Consider the following 15,770-nt stretch of genomic DNA (forward strand, 5'->3'; position numbering starts at 1 on the left):
CTAGTGATGGATAGGCTGTATTCTCAGTGATGTCACTGCTGCTCTCTAGTGATGGATAGGCTGTATTCTTAGTGATGTCCCTGATCTCTAGTGATGGATAGGCTGTATTCTCAGTGATGTCACTGCTGCTCTCTAGTGATGGATAGGCTGTATTCTCAGTGATGTCACTACTGCTCTCTAGTGATGGATAGGCTGTATTCTTAGTGATGTCACTGATCTCTAGTGATGGATAGGCTGTATTCTTAGTGATGTCACTGCTGATCTCTAGTGATGGATAGGCTGTATACTCAGTGATGTCACTGCTGCTCTCTAGTGATGTCACTGCTGCTCTCTAGTGATGGATAGGCTGTATACTCAGTGATGTCACTGCTGCTCTCTAGTGATGGATAGGCTGTATTCTCAGTGATGTCACTGATCTCTAGTGATGGATAGGCTGTATTCTCAGTGATGTCCCCGCTGATCTCTATTGATGGATAGGCTGTATTCTCAGTGATGTCACTGATCTCTAGTGATGGATAGGCTGTATTCTCAGTGATGTCACCACTAATCTCTAGTGATGGATAGGCTGTATTCTCAGTGATGTCACTGATCTCTAGTAATGGATAGGCTGTATTCTCAGTGATTTCACTGATCTCTAGTGATGGATAGGCTGTATTCTCAGTGATGCCACCGCTGCCATCTAGTAAGTGGATAGCCTGCACAAACATATCTCCCATTTACCACAGTGCAAGTGCACCTGTGGGATTTAAGATTCCAGAGCTAAATTGCATTCTCATTCCGTCCCTCTCCAGAAATTTTATAAGGGAGACGCCCATCTACATCCCATCATCTCTCACAGATGAATGAGGCTTTGACAAGGTACAGACATGTCACACTCTTAGCTGGAGGCTTAGTGTTGCTGAATGACACCCTGGAGAATTATTGTCTATTCCTAGGAAGTGTGCGGTCTTCTATATACAGTAAGCGACAGTGTGGGCTGTCCTGCGGCTGATCAAACCAAGTACAGTATTCTCAGAGCAAAGCTGAAACCATGGAAACAGAGCAGATATGAAAACATAAGCGCTCCCAAACCTGCACATTTATATGTACCAGCTCCATCCTGTGAGCCTGGTGACAGCACAGCGCGCGGCACTGCCGGGAGGATCAGACGTGGAGCCTAGAGAAGTCACATCTCATCTGACATCTGGGGACAGTGACCTTTACAGGGGGGGTATCCAGGGGTCAAACATGTTAGCCTCTGCCAGAATCACCTGTGAAATCAACCTGTCCAACACGGATTGTGCATCAATTTCTCCTGCAATTGTGCAAATGGAACAGACAACAGGTAGAAACTAGATGTGCATTTCCAGAAGAAAATACATAGTGCTTGAAAAGAGCTTCCCTTTCACAATGACCTCCAGAGCACCCCTTTAAGAGAAACATTAAACAGGTAACTATCAGCGCCCTAATATGCACGGGGCGCTGAGGATGAAGGTTTGTCTGTTACCTTCATTCTCAGGGCCATTCTTGTGCTGTTTGTTCTGAAATCCTTGCCCCCTCCATTAATAATTATTGGGGGCCGGGCCGGCTGGGGGGCACAGTAGCCCCACCCCGAGTGCTCCTACTGAACCAAGGATTTCAGAACAAATAGCACAGGAACACACCTTCATCCTCAGCACCCCATGCGTACTAGGGAGTCATCAGTCGGCTAGATTCATCTAACCTGACGATAGTTCCCCTTTAACCCTTGATGATGTTTATTTTCGCCTTATACAGTGCAGACCCCAACGGCTTTCAGAGCAAAGTCAGTACCGGCCCTTTAAGAGAGACTTTGGTGCTTGCCTATTAACCAGCAAGTTTAGAAATCAGCCGTTTTAGAGCAAATTCAGTAATGGCCCTTTAAGAATGAATGCTGATACACTGCAGCCAACTATCAGGCAAAGAAAAAGATTACTTAAATGGGCGCTGTCTTCTAAGAAAAGCTTGACATGTCCCAGAGACATGTTAAGGGTACGTTCACACGTATAGGATTCGTAGCAGATTTGATATCAATGTAACTAAATAACTGAGCACAGCATCAAATCTGCTACAGATCCTGTACAGTCATGGCCAAAAGTTTGGAGAATGACACAATTATATTTTCACATGATCTGCTGCCCTCTGGTTTTTATGTGTGTTTGTCAGATGTTTTTATTACATACAGAAATATAACTGCAATCATATAATAATAATAATAATAATAATAATAATAATATTTATTTGTATAGCGCCAACAGATTCCGCAGCGCATTATTATGAGTAACAAAAGCTTATATTGACAGTTAGAATGAGTTAATGCAGCAAGTCAATATTTGCAGTGTTGCGCCTTCTTTTTCAGGACCTCTGCAATTCTCCCTGGCTGCTGTCAATCAACTTCTGGACCAATTCCTGACTGATAGCAGTCCATTCTTGCACAATCAATGCTTACATTTTGTCAGAATTTGTTGGTTTTTGTTTGTCTACCCGTCTCTTGATGATTGACCACAAGTTCTCAATGGGATTAAGATCTGGGGAGTTTCCAGGCCATGGACCCAAAATCTCTAGGTTTTGTTCCCTGAGCCATTTAGTTATCACCTTTGCTTTATGGCAAGGTGCTGGAAAAGGCATTGTTGATCGCCAAACTGCTCTTGGACGGTTGGGAGAAGTTGCTCTTGGAGGACATTCTGGTACCATTCTTTATTCATTGCTGTGAGAGCTGATTCCCTTGGTTGAGAAGCAACCCCACACAGGAATGGTTTCAGGATGCTTTACAGTTGGCATGAGACAAGACTGGTGGTAGCGCTCACCTAGTCTTCTCCGAATAAGCTGTTTTCCAGATGTCCCAAACAATTGGAAAGGGGATTCATCAGAGAAAATGACTTTCCCCCAGTCCTCAGCAGTCCACTCCCTGTACCTTTTGCAGAATATCAGTCTGTTCCTGATGTTTTTTCTGGAGAGAAGTGGCTTCTTTGCTGCTCCTTGAGACCAGGCCTTGCTCCAAGAGTCTCCGTAGTCTCACAGTGCGTGCAGATGCACTCACACCTGCCTGCTGCCATTCCTGAGCAAGCTCTGCACTGCTGGTAGCCCCATCCCGCAGCTGAAACACTTTTAAGAGACGGTCCTGGCGCTTGCTGGTCTTTCTTGGGCGCCCTGGAGCCTTTTTGGCAACAATGGAACCTCTCTCCTTGAAGTTCTTGATGATGCAATAGATTGTTGACTGAGATGCAATCTTTCTAGCTGCGATACTCTTCCCTGTTAGACAATTTTTCTGCAGTGCAATGATGACTGCACGTGTTTCTTTACAGATAACCATGGTTAACAGAAGAGAAACAATGATGCCAAGCACCAGCCTCCTTTTAAAGTGTCCAGTGGTGTAATTCTTACTTAATCATGACAGATTGATCTCCAGCCCTGTCCTCATCAACACCCACACCTGTGTTAATGGAGCAATCACTGAAACGATGTTAGCTAGTCCTTTTAAGGCAGGGCTGCAATGATGCTGAAATGTGTTTTGGGGGATAAAGTTCATTTTCTAGACAAATATTGACTTTACAAGTAATTGCTGTTAAGCTGATCACTCTTTATAACATTCTGGAGTATATGCAAATTGCCATTTTAAAAACTGAAGCAGTAGACTTTGTAAAAATTAATATTTGTAATATTCTCAAAACTTTTGGCCATGACTGTACATGTGAACACACCCTAAATATTTTTATTGGTCAGTGTCTGGGTGTTCAGGCTCCCATCAATCACTTTCCCTGTTCTGTCCACACAACAAGAGACAGGCCTCCAATGAAGTCTAGGACCATAGGGAAACACTCATTGTAGCAATCAGAGGAACCGGACCCCGACTGATCAAAACTGCTGACATGTATCTAGGACATAATTTTTTTATTTTTTTTTATTACGTGACAGGTACTGTAAAGATAATAATGGTTTTAAAGAATGGGCAGGTTTCAGACCTCCAGGTGCTCCTACACAGCTGCAGCAGACAAAGCTCCCGAAAATGGTGAAAAACTGAAATGTATGTAAGAAAAATGCCATTCTCTGCAGTGTGCAATGATTTAATGTACACCTCCTATACAACACGGTACCCCTCCCCCTATATGTTCACAGAATCCCAGTATGGACCCAGAAGATTACCAATCCTCGCTGCCAGCAGGATTTATGCCAAGCACCACAAGCTGATCAGGAGAATGAGAAACGTCCCTCCCCCAGCCTGGTGTGCAGGCATAAACAATGTGTGTCTGTCATTCTCATTGGCAGTCACTGGTGCCAGCATCCACTCCCTCCCAAATTCCTGCCAGTACAGAATGGGCACTGCTGAGGGCACCATCTTACTCTTTGTATAACATTGTCTTTGTGATCAGTACTCATGCCCCCGGCGATCACATGGGGAATGAATGCGGCACAGACCATGTGACCTTGCAATGCGATCACCTCCACCTGCTCAGCAACTGTCTGAAAGTTTCTGCATGGTATCACATAACTATGGAGCGCTGCAGCAGAGGGGTTGCACTCCACCTGGATCATACAGGCCGAGGGAGAAAGAAGCACAGCATTGCTATACATTGTGATAATACCATGCTATTATATAACCTGGGGGGCCTCAAAGTGTACGAAACACCAACTTAAGGCATAAGGATACAGGCCTGTCATATTGTGTTTTTAATGCACGTTTAGCATATATGACCCCGTGCGTAGACAAACGTATGCAACTTTATGATGGCCTACTGATGTTTCTCAGATCATCACACATAAGACATCTGCTCCCAGACACAGAGCGCTGCCTGCCTCCTCGATCGGGGATGATGTCCCGTGAATTAATACGTCCTGATCCGTGCCTCTGTTACACTTGGAAGAAACAGCACAGAGCGAGAGAAGGATCAAGACGAATCCTAATATTTGTTGGCAGGAAAAGGAGGAGATGTTAAAGTGATGAATAAAGGAGGACGCGGCGGGAAACTACAGCAAGCGTTTTGTTTCAGGCGAGATAATAATAACTTTGCCTTTGCAAAAGAGATTGAGATATATAAATCGGAGGAGTCAGGAGCGAGCGGCAGAGGTGTCTGATGGAAGATGTCACGGATAACGGGTCAGGGGAAGAGGAATAAGAGTCAATCTACAAATAATAGGGGATTCTGGGCACAGTGGGCAGAAGAGACTCAAGGGGTCATGTAGTCTTATAGCCAATCTTCTAGATGGTCGCTCGCTTACAGAGACTATTACACGGCTCCATGACCACACGGCTATGGCTGTATGAATATCATGCAGCCCTATCCCTTATTCATCTCCTATTACATGGGTATTTTGACAGGTTTAGGCTGTGTTCACACATAGTATTTCCATCAGTCTTTTTTCAACCAGAACCAAGAGTGGGTTAAAAAAAACAGAAACGGTGCTAATCTTTTCATTATAATTTTGTCTCGTTGGTTCCAATTCTGATTTGGGTTAAAAAAAAAATACTGACCAAAAGACTGATGGAAATACTGTGTGTGAACATGGCCTTACATTGACCAATGAGACCGACGAGCAAAAATTCACGATTCATCGGCTGATGACTGGCTCTGTTAGGCTGGGTTCACACTACGTTTTTGCAATCCGTTTAACACATCCGTTTGGTTTTTTTTGACGGATAGAAAAATGAGGTCGACCATGTTGTGTGTCCGTAAAAAATATAATGGAAGTCAATAGAAAAACGGATGGACACAGTTGCATCCGTTTTTGCAATCCGTTTTTTCACCCATTTTTTCAAAAAAACTGATTGCAAAAACGTAGTGTGAACCTAGCCTTACACTATGCAATATATGCCTATTTTGCCAGATAATAGCTTGGTACAATAGGGCCTTTATATACAAAGGGCTCAGTCGAGTTTAAAGGGGTACCCAAATGAAAATCTTTTTCTTTTAAATGAGCTGGTTTCAGAAAGTTATATTGATGTGTAATTTACTTCTGTTTGAAAATATTGAGTCTTCCAGTACTTATCAGCTGGTGTATGTCCTGCAAAAAGTGTAATCTTTCTAGTCTGACACAGTGCTCTCTGCTGCCACCTTTTACCAAAACAGGAACTGTCCAGAGCAGGAGAGGTATTTTATAGGGATATTCTACTGCTCTGGACAGTTCCTGATATGGACAGAGGTGGCAGTAGAGAGAAAACTCTTGCAGGACATCCAGCAGCTGATAAGTATGGGAAGACTGGAGAGCTTTAAATAGAAGTATTTTACAAATCTCTGTAACTTTCTGAAACCAGTTGATTTAAAAGAAAACGTTTTTCACCGGAGTTCCTCAATAACTTCACTACCATGCTCAGATAGTGAATAGTCACCTTGTTTTGTTTGTTTCCCACCTAAGGTATTTCCTTACATTTACATGTGCTTGGCCAGAACAATTGTTTTCTGCATGGACTTCCAGTCAGGTGTTGTCATGAGCAGAAGTCACATGACAGGAAGTCCAGGCCACAGACAGTAGCTTCGTGGATGCCACCACGGAAACCCCAGAGCATGCAGAATATTTCCAGCAGTAAGGATATCAGGCGTGGGATAGACATATAAAACAATGCTCCATGTCAGGGAGTCTGTATCCAGATGATTCCCTCCAAGTAGTACTAAATAATTTCTCATGTAGAAGCAAAACTAGAATCTCAAGGGCATTAAAAAGAGAGAGAGTGGTCTGCACAGAGCCTCATTACACGCAGATTCTAATTGATTTTCTTTTATTAGTCCTGGAAGTAGTACACAGAGACGCAGAAATTCACAGAGGATTACCGCCATGTATACCACTCACTGGCTTCTAGGCTTAAATAGTACAATTAATTAAAGTGCTCTGCTGTAAAGCCATGTGATCTGGAGTACAGTGTATTGGCCACATTACTGTCGCTAGTCCTAAATTTACCTGATGTGAGGAGCAGCATCTGGGCTTTTCACAATCACACTGATAAAGCTGTGTTCACACAAGGCAGCAGAGAGCAGCATCATTACACCTCCCACATGTGTGATCCTTCCTCCTGCAACATCATCTGTCAGGGAAGGGTCAAGAGGCCCCTATACACTTATGAATATGGGGGCCTTAGGGTACAAACACACACACCGTATACATAGCCAAAAGCCAAAACCAGGAACAGACTATAAACAGAGATCAGGTCATAAAGGAAAGCCTGAGATTTCTCCTCTTTTCAAATCCAGTCCTGGCTTTGGCTTCAAATCTTTGGCAGATAATCTGTCAGATAATCTTTCTGTGTAAAAGGGCCTTTAATCCCCTGAACTCCTGAAGGGCTCCTCCTCCCCCCCCCCCCCCCACATACGTGATCCTGCTTGGGCCTCAGGGGGGTGTCAATGAAGCAACAAGGATAGGGATGGGAAGAGGAGCAAGGAGACATTCACTTGCTGCACTCCCAAAGCTTGTAAAACCCTTTTAGACTTTTTTCATCACAGAAGACACATTATAAATACACACATAAGGGGGGGGGTAGATTTACTATTGCAATCTCTCCATATTTCTGTCTTTAAGTGCAAAATTTCAGCACAAAGCAAGTATACGGCTTTGGGCATCACTTTTTCAACCATGTTCGAAGGTGCTTGGGGTTTTTTTTTTCCTGAAAAGATGGCATGGTTTGAAATGTGTATATCAGTCCTAAAATATACTAATCGAATTGATGCTTATCAGAGGTAAATGAGTTGGCCCTTAGCAAACGCACAATGTACATTACAAAATACTACTAAAAATAGAAGTCACGCAGACAATGGAGTAAAGAGTAAATCTGGGACAGTGATTCCACCAGCAATCAATGCAGTATAATAAATGTAACCAGGATCAGTACATAAGTAAAGCAGAGATGAAGAGAAGGTGAGGGTGTGCGGTAACCCACTTTCTGACCTACACTTCAGAGAACGTGAGTGGCAGGATGATGGGCACATACTGAGCCTGGATGGCACATTACACATGAAGCCTTGCTTATTTCCAGCAGCTGTACAATCAGTGTGATTGTCGCTCCATGCTAATATACTCATCAAGTGCAGATCTTTCAGCAGTTGCTTCCTGGATCCCGGACGCCGCGCTCCTGATGCCAGACACTCAGCTTTCTTTTGTTTTCACTTCTCTGGGAAAAGCAAATTGCTGAGACTTAGAAGAAGAGAAAACTTTAGTTCCTCCAGCATCTTCTCCTCTGAATACAGCATGAAAGACGTGGTTATAAATAATTTACTGTCCGCTCCAAGAGCATTTCCCCAGTAAAATGAAATCCTCAAGTTGTCCTCTTCTGTCAAGCTATTGCAGTACCAGCTCCGAAGTGATGACTAGAGATGAGCAAACTTACAGTAAGTTGGGGTTGACACAAACCTGAATGCTATGCATTTGAATCCTGCTGCCTGGAGATGGATGCAACCCTAAAAACTGCATCCATCTTCTGCAGGCAGAGGGATTAAAACGGCAATCGTTCAGGTTCGTGTGAACACACACTTACTGGAAGTTCGCTCATCTCTACTGATGACCAATTCTATAATCAGTCTTATATAAGTCATTTTTACCATTTAAAGGAGAAGTCCAGCAAAAAATTTTTTATCAAAAGTATTGTATTGCCCCCCAAAAGTTATACAAATTACCAATATACACTTATTATGGGAAATGCTTATAAAGTGCTTTTTTCCCTGTACTTACTACTGCATCAAGGCTTCACTTCCTGGATAACATGGTGATGTCACGACCCGACTCCCAGAGCTGTGCGGGCTTTGTGGGGGGGGCTTTGTGGGGATTTGTATAACATTTGGGGGGCAATACAATACTTTGATAAAAATTTTCATCGGACTTCTCTTTTAAGGTCTTTGAAAACTGTTGGAGAACCCAACCAGATAAGTCATGGCAGTCAAATCATCATTCAGTTTTCCTAGGAAAAGATCTGACAAAGGGTACTATTACACCAAGCATTTTTCGACGATAAACGATCTTAAACGACCGCTAAGGCAAACGACCCGAAATGGTTCGCCCAATTACATGGAACGATGATCGTTATTTATGATCGTTCTTGCGGTCGTTTAGTTGTCGGTATTGCGTACATTTCAGCTGCAAATTCTTATTCCACCAAACAATGTGCGAACGATGTGCGAAAAATCAAACGATAAAAATAGTCCGGATCCTATTAAACGATCAACGATTTCTCGTTGGTCGTTTAATCGTTGCCTGCTATTACATGAAACTATTATCGTTCAAATCCGAACGATTTAACGAACGATAATAACTCCGTGTAATACCAGCCTAAGAAATAGAAGAAAAAAATTTGTGAACAATCTGCCAGAAGACGACTCAAGGACTTGTATTTACCAGTGAGGTCTTTTCGATTTTTAGAAGTAAACGCTCTACCAACAGGAGAGATACAGATATTCTGCCGTGTAAACTGCCGTGAACAGAGTAATGAAATACGCAGAATAACACGCGACGCACTGGTCACGCAAATAGAACGCAGCCATACATAGTGTGGAATGATAATGCAATGTGAAGTCAGAGCATGAAATGTAAATGAATTAATGGCTGGAAGCAGAAGCTGAGGAGGGAGGAGCGGAGAGAGCAGAGGATTTCAGCTGTGGGAGAACAAGAGACAAATGAGGCAGAAAAAACAGAAGAAGAATCTCCAGCAGATTGAGAACACGGATTAAGAGAGCGAGCCAAGAAACCTCCGAGGGACAGCCGATATCTGAGGTCCCGAGCTCACTGTGCAAAAGTGCTCAAATGCAGTTCATGAAAATGGGCAATTTCAACCAGAACAATTGTTCACTGAGTGAAATTTAGCTGACTGATGTTATATGTCATCATCTGAAATGAAGTCAGCCATGTTCAATAATTTCATCCGGTAGTCGCCAGTCCACAAAATATGTTTCAGGAAAGAAGAATCATTATTAATCCTTCACCCGATGTCATTGTTCATGTGTGTAACGTAAAACATCTATGGCTGCGTCATTACCTGATTTTACCTGGGGCAGGCCTCCTACAGAGATTAGCATTTGGTTTGCTTGTCCCCCTAACCAGTAAGCTTGCTGGGTTATATAGTTACCTGGGATGGTAGATGTCTCCAAATTACTCAGAACTATAACCCTATGGAAGCTGCAATGGCGGCAAAGCTTACCTGAAAGATACATGAATGTTCTGTAATATGAACATGGAAAGGATTGGACTTTCCCCTGGATGAATACCATTAACGCTAGGTCACGTACCATCGCTGGCGCAGCTGCCTCCCTATTACACTCCATTTCACAATAAAGAGAAGATCAAGCGCTTTACATGTGTCTAGCGCAGACCAGAAGGGCGATGCACCTGATACCTTTGGCACGAATAGGATTGCAAGTTTTAAAAGATATCAGGTGAAATGTGCCATGTTCCCATCTTGAAGTTTCGATATCCTGTGCGCCTTCTCTGACCCCGAGACGTTACATGTGGTCGATGAAAGAAATTTTATAAATTCTCCATTCTTCTCTTTATATTCCCATATAGATCCAACTCAAACCACCGGCTTCATTCACACAGAAGGAGGAGGGAAATTTACGGACTGGGCTTTTACACCGATCACTACGCTGGTATAAGATATGCCAATGTATTAGGAGACACATATCAATGTCCATAAAGAGGTTGAATTTTGCTAAGATACACCTGTATATACTGAGTAGTATACACCAAATATATATATATATATATATATATAATGTCTGAGACCCATCAGAATATTCCCCGGATCTGCAGCTTTTCACAAAAAAAAAAAACGCGCCTTAATAAAGGTCAGAACCGCCGTACCTTTTATGTGAAGGAAACAAAAGCTTCCCGGGAGCTCTGTCCTAGAAACCCTCTGTAACCGCACCGCGTGGAAGCTGATCCGAGGCAGACGGGTAAAAATATCCAATTAATTACTATGGTTCCTGTGGGAGCCGCAGAATGAGAGCGGAGATGGGAGATGGATACAGAACTTTCCTCACCTATTGATTATCCTAACTCCAGGCCTGCAAGGGAAGATCCGGAGTCACAGGTCACCGATGCCTGGACCTGACTTATAATAGGGAGCGAAAACCCCGGTATGGCGTACACCCTCCCAGAGGACAGATCCAAAGGAATCCAAAGAGAACGCTCCGCGCAGTCATCATATATCTATTATATAATTATATTCAATGTGAAGGTGACTGGTTCTTATTCGTCTCTATTAATTCCATTAATGGGGACTACAACCTATATACTCTCTTTGGTCCATTAATTCTGGGCCTAAAACACTAGGCGATTACCAGCCAATAATCGTTTAGTGTCATAGTTCATGTTTAAAGGCAATGTTGGATAATCGTTGTTTTAAAGCATGAACCAAAATCCCGTCAACGATAGTGACGGTTTTATGGCTATCACTCCTCGTAATAGGAGACTCGTAATGTGGGACATCCGGACTATCTTGTCTAGGCAGCCCATCCTGCTCGCTGTAAGTGCATGTAATAGCAAAGACAGCCATCGAGGAACGATAAGCAAGCGGTGCTGACCTGACAGGTCAGTGTTTGTTTGCTCCTAAATATCGGGCTGTATAATACGGCCCTAAAAACTCTAACCCCCTTCAGAGACTACTGTAATGTGTTTGAGCACCTTGAATTGGTATTCACTGGGATATCCCACAGGATAAGCCATAAGTGTCTACTAGATGCGGATTCCACCTCTGGAGGTGGTTGGGAATTTGAAAACGGCCAAGTGGGCTGTTCTGCTCTTTTTCCATAATTTTTTCAGAAGGATATGCAACAGCCACATGGGCCAGGGTCTAAACACACAGACCCTGGCCAATCAAAATTTTTGAAACCATTCTGTGACATATCAAAAGTTCATTTTAAATGACATGGACACTTGAAGTCATCGTGTCACACACTTATATTGCTCATCTGAAGTGACAGCTCTGAGTGAATGAGGATATTCTGCAGTGGCCCTGCCCTCTTATACCATTTCCTGGAGACATATGGCTTATCAATGTTATACTAGAGGTCAGTGATAAGACAGACTGTGCATACATAATCACTGTACAGGATTTCTAATATGCTTTATGGTTCAGATCCTCCTCACCTTCATAATCTCTGCTAGCACTTGGCATATGAAGCGATTCTTCTTCGTATGAATTATCATCTCACACCTCTCACAGCTGACAATCACATCCAGCCTAGGTAATCGGTTACACATAGATTTCAGCCCCAATTCACTGCCTGAGAACTTAAAAATCTTAAGAAACAAAGTATGTCATAAAGGTACAAAACTTTAGATTACACAATGATTGTGCTGCATACACATAAGAATAGAGGACCTCCTAACGTTAAAGTTTTTGGGGTTCATAAGAAGCTGAACAATCAGGTAGTGCACAGTCCGGATCTTGCTTTTTGTACCGTGATGTCGCTGTTCCTTCCTGCTTGATTACCTTCATGGCCTAAGCCACTGTTTCCCAACCTGTGACTCTCCAACTGTTGCAAAACTACAACTCCCATCAAGTTCTGACAGTCTTTAGTACATCCTTTCCCCAAACCTGTGGCTCAAAACTACCACATTTAGCCATGACAGCTTGAAGAACACTGGGACTTCAACTCCTCTCAACAGCGACCATGCAGATGAGGGTCCAGACTGGCAGCAGTGGGCTCAGGACTGTCAATAATCCATTATCCGCAGTCTGACTGTGCACAATAATTCATTCTCAATACTATCATTGGGGGCCGGGCCACTCTTTAGTGCTGGAGAGGGAGGGAGCGTTCACACGGTGACTAGGCCTGAAGGAACCAGAGCCTCGCACACTGGAGCATTGTCTACTGCTGGATGATTGTATGTTAGAGCTAAAAATACTATTTGTTCTGTGTGAAGCCAAAAGAAAGGTCCCTGGAGTTTATGATACGTTTGAGTATATTGGAGGGAGAAGCTGCTGAACTTACTTAATACTTCCAGGCTGGGAGACATTATTAGTTTCCTTCTTGGAGGGATTTCTCATATTTAGACTGGTCAGACTAGTACTGGAGGTTGTCAACCTCACATATCATGCATCAGACTGGACGGGTCCCTGCAGGACTATATAACACAATATGTAATACAGTCACCCATGCAAAACAGCTGTGCAGCCCTGTAGCCCTGATGCCTATACACGGCCTCCAGCCCCAGGCAGAATGCCTCATGTTATGTACTGATGACTGCTGCCACTTCCTTGTAATCTAAGACACTCATTTATAATTTATAGCCATTATCCATTCCCAGCCCAGGGGTCAGCAGGGCATCAAATTCTCCACTGGGAAACATGAGGTTAAATATTCTCGGGCACTACCATGTACAGCTGGAGTACCACACTCACATCATACATGTGATCTCCTGTGTACCTGACACTAACAACCCCTGAACAGGCTCGGCGTCTTTAGCAGCGGCTTATCAACCAAAGAACAAAAAGGATCAAGCAACGGAAATTCATCATGCCCAATGACACCATCTCCCGGGGGAAGTCGAGGGATGCGTTCAATGGTTGGCAGGTATGACAGACATGTGTCAGTCTATGTGTATGGCCACTTAAATATCTGAGGGTTTGTTACAGAAGTTCAGGACAGACATTTATGCTACTTCTGTATATTTATCTTGCAATGGATTTTCTACACGAATACTAAGTAACAAACCTTCAGCTGTGAGAGCAAGACTAGGTCAGAATACAACAATGAGATTTCTATTATACATGACGAAAAGCATTGCATATGAACATAGCACAGCCAGACTAGACCTCATGTACTGACCGGTCAGACCACTATAGGTAGGGTATAGCCTGGATGAATGCTTACAGACTATTTAGGCCCAGGTGAGATCATGTGATGTTCGGGATGGATGCACTGCGGCCCCTCATGCATCCCTGGCTCTGGCCAGCTGCCCCGCACATCTGATCTCCTCTCTGGGGGGGGGGGGGGGGGAGCATCAACCAAAATCAATAAAGCAACCGAATCCTGAGAGTAAAGTGACCCCCCCTACACAAATCAATAAGAGACCCATTTCCAGAAAAGTTCATCCCTTTCGGAAAATACTAAAGATAACCCAGATTTCTCGGTGACGCCGCAGAGGCGGCAATTACAGACAATTATCACTATAAAGGTGTAAATCTTCTCACTGTCGCACATCATTGGGGTCTCTGGGGTTTTCCCTTCATCAGCAACAAGGAAGAAGAAACATGATATGCAGTGGATGCTATGCTAATCCATAGGACGCAGTGAACCTGATGAGACTCAACTAAAGAGGATGGCCGCAGGGTGAAACGGGAGGAGGGGGCGCTAGTCATTGCGTAACACCTAACAGTGTATGGAGGAGGGGGCGCTAGTCACTGCCTAACACCTAACAGTGTATGGAGGAGGGGGGCGCTAGTCATTGCATAACACCTAACAGTGTATGGAGGGGGGCGCTAGTCATTGCCTACTACCTAACAGTGTATGGAGGGGGGCGCTAGTCATTGCCTACTACCTAACAGTATATGGAGGGGGGTGCTAGTCATTGCCTAACACCAAATAGTGTATGGGAGCCCCATATGAGACAAGTTACTGAACCAGAATACACCTGATATCATATCTGGTAAGACTTTTCTGCAGAAAATATGCCCCAATATTTCTCGGACCTTAAAGGGATACTCTTTCACGTCAAGTGGTTTAAGAAAGTTATATAGAGTTGCCATTTACTTCCATTTAAAAATCTTAAGTCTTCCCATACTTATCAGCTGTTGTATGTCCTGCAGGAAGTGGTGTATTCTTTCCTGTCTGACACAGTACTCTCTGCTGCCACCTCTGTTCATGTCAGGAACTGTCCAGATCAGGAGAGGTTTTCTATGGGGATTTGCTACTGCTCTGGACAGTTCCTAACATTGACAAAGGAGAGCAGAGAGCACTGTGTCAGACTGGAAAGATTACACCATTATTTAAAAATAGAAGTAAATTACAAATCTATATAACTTTCTGAAACCAGCTGATTTGAAAGAAAATGTCTTCTGGTCACTCTACAATGTAGTGAACAGCCATACTATAAGTTATATCACTGCATGGCAGAAAACAGGGAGCACTATTACTTATTACAAAGCCGATAGACCCCTCTAGCGATCAGCCAGGACTCTTCTGAGGAAATGGTAGGGGATGTCCAGGACAGTCCTCCTAGCAGCCTGATTGATCTCTATTTAGCAGCAAGGAGCAGGATGAAATATGGCTTCCTCAAAGAGGATTTTAACAGTCAATGCAAGTAAATGAGCGGTCAACACGGCACAGCTCCGAGGTTGGTGAAGCGAAGCGGTGCTGCAGCTATTACACGCTCACTAAACGCTGAAAACAGAAATAGGACATCAGCAAAGGTGGAAGCTGAATGCCTGCCAAGCAGAAGCTTTTATTTCCTGTTCTGAATCTCTGTAGAGGGATTTTCACAATGTAATATTTTTTTTTATTTTTTTCTATCCTCTGGAGACGTTAAGTGGAGCGAGAACATCACACGTCTGTGTGATATCATACAGCTCTGTGGATGCCCATGTGATCACAACGGGTCTACACTATCTGCCCTGCAATGCATTGTCCTCTGCTCTAGCTATCAGCATAAATCTGTATGTGGCCCAGACCGGCCCTCTAAGACAGGCCCGACTACCCCTGTGCAGATTGAATTACTACCCCTTCCATCCATCATATCACATTGAAAAACACTGCCATTCTAGTCAGTAAGGAACTGCCCGGGGAACTCCTGCCAGCTCCACCGCCACTGACAGAAGGAACAGCAGCAGTCACACAAAACTACACAATGCATGTAAC

At 43.6% G+C, this 15,770-nt stretch overlaps 1 protein-coding gene across 6 annotated transcripts in view; it reads right to left on the reverse strand.

Annotated features, from left to right (window-relative positions):
• Positions 1-15,770, reverse strand: part of ARHGAP32 (Rho GTPase activating protein 32) — a 216,154-nt gene that overhangs the window by 122,906 nt on the left and 77,478 nt on the right. The window contains exon 1 of one of the 6 annotated variants that reach the window (XM_069949112.1): positions 12,058-12,076. The exons of the other annotated variants lie outside the window; for them this stretch is intronic. The gene's annotated coding sequence lies outside the window, so the exon portion shown is untranslated. Of the gene's footprint in view, positions 1-12,057; positions 12,077-15,770 lie in introns of those variants that run through there. 6 annotated transcript variants of the gene reach the window in all.

This window comes from Dendropsophus ebraccatus, chromosome 12, assembly GCF_027789765.1.
Source record: "Dendropsophus ebraccatus isolate aDenEbr1 chromosome 12, aDenEbr1.pat, whole genome shotgun sequence".
NCBI classification, from domain to species: domain Eukaryota; kingdom Metazoa; phylum Chordata; class Amphibia; order Anura; family Hylidae; genus Dendropsophus; species Dendropsophus ebraccatus.